The following is a 6,000-nucleotide window of genomic DNA, read 5'->3' as shown; positions in this document are numbered from 1 at the left end:
ACAGTGGGCGCCGCGCCACAGAGCACTGATACCATTACTTCCCCGTCACACAGTGGGCGCCGCACCACAGAGCACTGATGCCATTACTTCCCTGTCACGGGGCGCCATAGAGCACTGATACCATTACTTCCCTGTCACAGGGGGCGCCATAGAGCACTGATACCATTACTTCCCTGTCACAGGGGGCGCCACAGGGTACTAATACCATTACTTCCCCGTCACACAGTGGGCGCCGCGCCACAGAGCACTGATACCATTACTTTCCTGTCACAGGGGGCGCCACAGAGCACTGATACCATTACTTCCCTGTCACGGGGGGCGCCATAGAGCACTGATACCATTAACTCACTGTCCAGGGAGGAGGTACTGATAATGATGTCAGAGGCACGGGTAACTAGTACTGATAATGTCAGAGGCACGGGTAACTACTACTAAAAATGATGTCAGAGGCACGGGTAACTAGTACTGATAATGATGTCAGAGGCACGGGTAACTAGTACTGATAATGATGACAGAGGCAAGGGTAACTAGTACTGATGTCAGAGGTATGGGTAACTAGTACTGATAATGATGTCAGAGGCACGGGTAACTAGTACTGATAATGATGACAGAGGCAAGGGTAACTAGTACTGATGATGTCAGAGGCACGGGTAACTAGTACTGATGATGATGTCAGAGGCACGGGTAACTAGTACTGATGATGTCAGAGGCACGGGTAACTAGTACTGATAATGATGTCAGAAGCAGATAACTAGTACTGATAATGATGTCAGAGGCACGGGTAACTAGTACTGATGATGTCAGAGGTATGGGTAACTAGTACTGATGATGTCAGAGGCACGGGTAACTAGTACTGATGATGTCAGAGGTATGGGTAACTAGTACTGATTATGATGTCAGAGGCACGGGTAACTAGTACTGATGATGATGTCAGAGGTATGGGTAACTAGTACTGATTATGTCAGAGGCACGGATAACTAGTACTGATGATGATGTCCGAGGCACGTGTAACTAGTACTGATAATGATGTCAGAGGCACGGGTAACTAGTAGTGATTATGTCAGAGGCACGGGTAACTAGTACTGTTGATGATGTCAGAGGCACGGGTAACTAGTACTGATAATGATGTCAGAGGCACGGGTAACTAGTACTGATAATGATGTCAGAGGCACGGATAACTTGTACTGATAATGATGTCAGAGGCACGGGTAACTAGTACTGATGATGATGTCAGAGGCACGGGTAACTAGTACTGATGATGTCAGAGGCACGGGTAACTAGTACTGATATGATGTCAGAGGCACAGGTAACTAGTACTGTTGATGTCAGAGGTAGGGTAACTAGTACTGATGATGATGTCAGAGGTATGGGTATCTAGTGCTGATGTCAGAGGCACAGATAACTAGTACTGATACTGATGTCAGAGGCACAGATAACTAGGACTGACCATGATGTCAGAGGCACGGGTAACTAGTACTGATGATGAGGTCAGAGGCACAGATAACTAGTACATATGATGTCAGAGAAACAGATAACGAGTACTGATTATGTCAGAGACACGGATAACTAGTACTGATGATGTCAGAGCCACGGGTAACTAGTACTGATAATGATGTCAGAGGCACGGGTAACTAGTACTGATTATGTCAGAGGCACGGGTAACTAGTACTGATAATGATGTCAGAGGCATGGGTAACTAGTACTGGTAATGATGTCAGAGGCACGGGTAACTAGTACTGATAATGATGTCAGAGGCACGGGTAACTTGTACTGATAATGATGTCAGAGGCACAGGTAACTAGTACTGATGTCAGAGGCACAGATAACTAGTACTGATTATGACGTCAGAGGCATGGGTAACTAGTACTGATGATAATGTCAGAGGCATGATTAACTAGTACTGATGTCAGAGGCACAGATAACTAGTACTGATAATGATGTGAGAGGCACAGGTAACTAGTACTGATAATGTCAGAGGCACAGATAACTAGTACTGATAATGATGTCATATCAGAGGCACGGGTAGCTAGTACTGATAATGATGTCATGTCAGAGGCACAGATAACTAGAACTGATATGAACACACACGCACACTTGTAAATTATGTTTATGCCAGTGAGCGCTCTTGGAAGTCTGCACAAACTAATCTGCAGACATTTCATGTTAATTGGGATCTTCTGTGAGCAACAGAAGAATGGTAACAGGATGCAATTAATCACATCCTGGTTGAACAAAACGAGTTGGCTTAAAGAATCACATTGAACTACCGTTTTCTGCATTCTGAATGTACAAAGACCACATGAACATTTGTACCTATGGAGTAATGAGTGGCCTATTGGCTGATGTCCCCTACGGGATCCAGTCAAGATGCCGGCGGACGGGATGCCAGACGTCAGGATACCAACAGAAACACGACGCCCGTCAGAATGCCGGTATCCCACAGGGATCAAGATTCCGACGGCAGCATCCCAAAGATAAGTATGCGGGTTAGGGTTAGGCCGGGGATGGGTGGGGGGGGGGATTAGGTTTAGGGACCTGCCGGGGTGGATTAGGGTTAGGCACCACCAGGGGGAGGTTTAGGGTTAAGGGGGGAACGGGGATGGGTTAAGCTACTTACCGGCCCCTGTCGGGATTTTCAATACCCGGATGCCGCTGTCGGTCTTCTGACCGCTGTCATCCCATCTGCCGGTAAATCATACCAATTCCCCCCCCATCACCTTCAATAACGATACATAACGCATGCCCAATAAGACCCTGAATAAAACATCAGGGATATAGAGAGGCCGTATGAAATAATGGTCATCTCGGAGAATTAGTAGTAGCTGGTGTGCAGCTCTGTATACAAGATTGTAGATCCCAAATAACTAAGACCTATCCTGCTCCTGTACTGTATGATGGTACATTCCTAAACCAAAACTGCAATATGTAAAGTACAGAACAACTTCAGCATTGCTCCCCAGATAGGTTCCGGAGGACGTGGTGCCCATGGACAGACCATCTGAGGCCGAACCTCCACAGCCTACAAAACAGTGACTCCTTCCTGCTTCCCCTTGTTATAACGATGTGTTTCCCCTGTATGTTAATAATCCCATCCTCATATCTTCTCAGTCTCTGTTATCTGCATTATTGAAAACCCAGTAAAAATTATATTTTAAGAAACAAAAAAGGAAGATGGAGCATCTGAAACCAGAGCGAGTGAGGCTCAGCATGGAGATTGGGGCAGTTGTGAAGGGCATTAGTGTGGGTAATATAGGTGAAAGAAGGGTAAACTCTAATAGAGTACTTAAACACTTGGCAGTATATTTACTAAAAAGCGGGTTTAAGAAGTGGAGTTGTTGCCCATAGCAACCAATCAGATTCTACTTATTTATCTAGCACCTTCTAGAACATACTAGCTAGAATCTGATTGGTTGCTATTAGCAACATCTCCACTTCTAAAACCTCGCACTTTAGTGAATATACACCTTGAAGTCTGAGGAAGTCTAATCGGGTGTGATAGGGGCAGGGGCATCTTTAGAGAGGAGGGGGTCCATGTGCATCCCCCATCACAGGCCCCCTCCACTCACCCCGTCGGCCGACAGCCGACTGACGTGTCTGGCCAGCCACCACAGAGTCAGTAGACTCTGGGCACTAGAGTGTGCGCAGAGTCTACTGCACATGTGCAGATCGCCTTGGGGAATAGCGCAGCCGCTATTTTCCCGGTGATTTCCTCACAGCGCATGCGAAACACGCCGGAAAAAATGGCCGCGGCGGCCATTTTCCAGCATTTTGAGCAGCGCTAAGAGACCCGACGCTGGACCGTGGAGAGGTAAGTTTTAGATAATATGGGTGCAGGGTGAGCGATGCGGGTCCCCCCTGGACCCGGGGGCCCATGTGCACCACACACCCATTATAGATACGCCCCTGGATACGGGATTCCATGAGTAGGTATCAGAATGACAAAAATCTCGTACACAGGAGAGATTTAGGGCCTGAATCACAGATGCACGCCTTTGCACATCCACTGCGTCTTTGTACACGGCGGCTGCGTGAAATGATGCTAATGCCGCGGGAGGCGTCTACTGTAAAAAGACGCCTACTATGCCCATCAGCAGATCCAAGGGCTGCGTCCGAACACGCAGCATCAGTCATCAGAGTACCCCATAGGCTCAGGATGATCGGTGTTTTCACACTGCCGGGGCCAGTGAGGCTGCGCCAAAATACGCATGCACAGGCCTTGGCACGCCTCGAAAATGGGGTAGACGCACCAGTTTTTGCCAATACTGTCTGTTGCCGCTCCCAAAATATCAATCATGCTGTGGCTTAGGGGGCACTGCGAGCGATCTCGCAGAACGAGTTCTGCACATTCCCAGTGCGAGCACAGATCTTACACCATCGGAGATGTACGTAAACCATCAGGTTGGCGTCCATCTCCGAATAAAGCCCTTAGTGCAGGACTGAACAGATTAAATTCATATGACCAATGCGGGGAAAACTCACTCACACTTCCACGCAAGTCAAACAAATGCATCAAACAAGAAGATGCAACGTTTCTGTTTAAAGCTCCAAACAAAAAAAAAATCTCCAACGACTCAAAGCAGATTTCAAAAGGTTTAACATAATGGAACCAGACTATAAGAACACACCAATGATTTGGTGACTGTTCTCTGCATTATTAAATAATAATAATTATAATTTCTTATCGACACATATTGCAGCAATAAGAAATTCTATTTCGGGGGCAAACTTATCAATATTTTCAATGTCTGGAAAGTTAAGTAATCACTTATACAATCTCTTTACTTCCAGGATTAGATCCGGCTGAGCCAGTGGGCTGCGTTTGAGATAGTTAAAATAAAACAAAATGCAAAACTTGTGGCCCATAGGCTACAATAGACTAAAGCTAGGTACACATTAGACGACTTGCAAACAGTGCAATGTCATCAACGGATTCCCCTGAACTCCCAGGAAACGATCTAGTGCATACACACTGTGCAATCTAACAAACGACCAAATTATATATCTTGCATCGTTTGGTGGTTAGATCATTAACAATATAATGTAACCATATCGCCTGGTCATTCGGTAGAGCGTCCTGCATGTACAAAAGATCTGAAGATGCAAAGGCGCTGCTGCGGGAGCGCGCATAGTGCGTACACACGTGACGATTTGTCATTCTGATGCGTCGGAATCGGCCAAATCATTCGAAGTATCATCTAGTGTGTAGGGATCTTAGGGCAATCTAAAGAAATAAGCATTTCAGAGCTTTTCATAGAAAGCTATGGGAACTGCTGTTGCAATCGTCAAGAGGGGGAAAAGAGGAGATATCTCCAATATCTGCTGCGTTACCCTCTTGTTAAATACTACCAATACTCAAAAATGCAACAATCCTCTGCTGTTTGCAGAGAACTGACCGCACTTTTGGGCTTGATAAATAGGCCCTAGTGTAAGAGGGCATGCAGTAACAACCTGCAGTCTTTATTTGTCCAAAGCACTCCCAGGGAAATAGAGAGAGAAACCGCTCAGTAGATTAAAACCCAGCATATTAAAAAGATCGATAATTCTGTCAAAGTATGGAATATTTTACACATAGATTTGTGAGCGTTACAGTAACCTGTTTACGCTTCGTTCAGGGTTTGGCCTAACATAACATAAGAAGGAACATTGCTGAACTGGGGCTCATAGGCCTATAGGTTGGTAAAATTAGCGGTGCAACAATTAACAGTGCATTACTGGCCAATCATAAGAACGGATGGAATATATAAAAAATACATTATTAGACAATAAATAGACTAATATATAATAATAAAAACTAGTAAATGAATGACAAAGTTGCTAACCTAATAATGTTGGCAATCATCAGTAGTGTAAATACAGTACTGTGTATATAGGGTACCTTGCCTTCAGAATGTCCCACCGATATTAGACATAAGGGTAAGTTATTATTATTAGCATTTATTTATACGGCGCCACAAGTGTTCCGCAGCGCCTTATAAAATATATAAGCAAATACGTGACTAA

Source organism: Taudactylus pleione, unplaced genomic scaffold (genome assembly GCF_031769625.1).
Source record: "Taudactylus pleione unplaced genomic scaffold, aTauple2 ptg000451l, whole genome shotgun sequence".
NCBI lineage: Eukaryota > Metazoa > Chordata > Amphibia > Anura > Myobatrachidae > Taudactylus > Taudactylus pleione.
Note: the sequence above shows the minus strand (reverse complement) of the source record.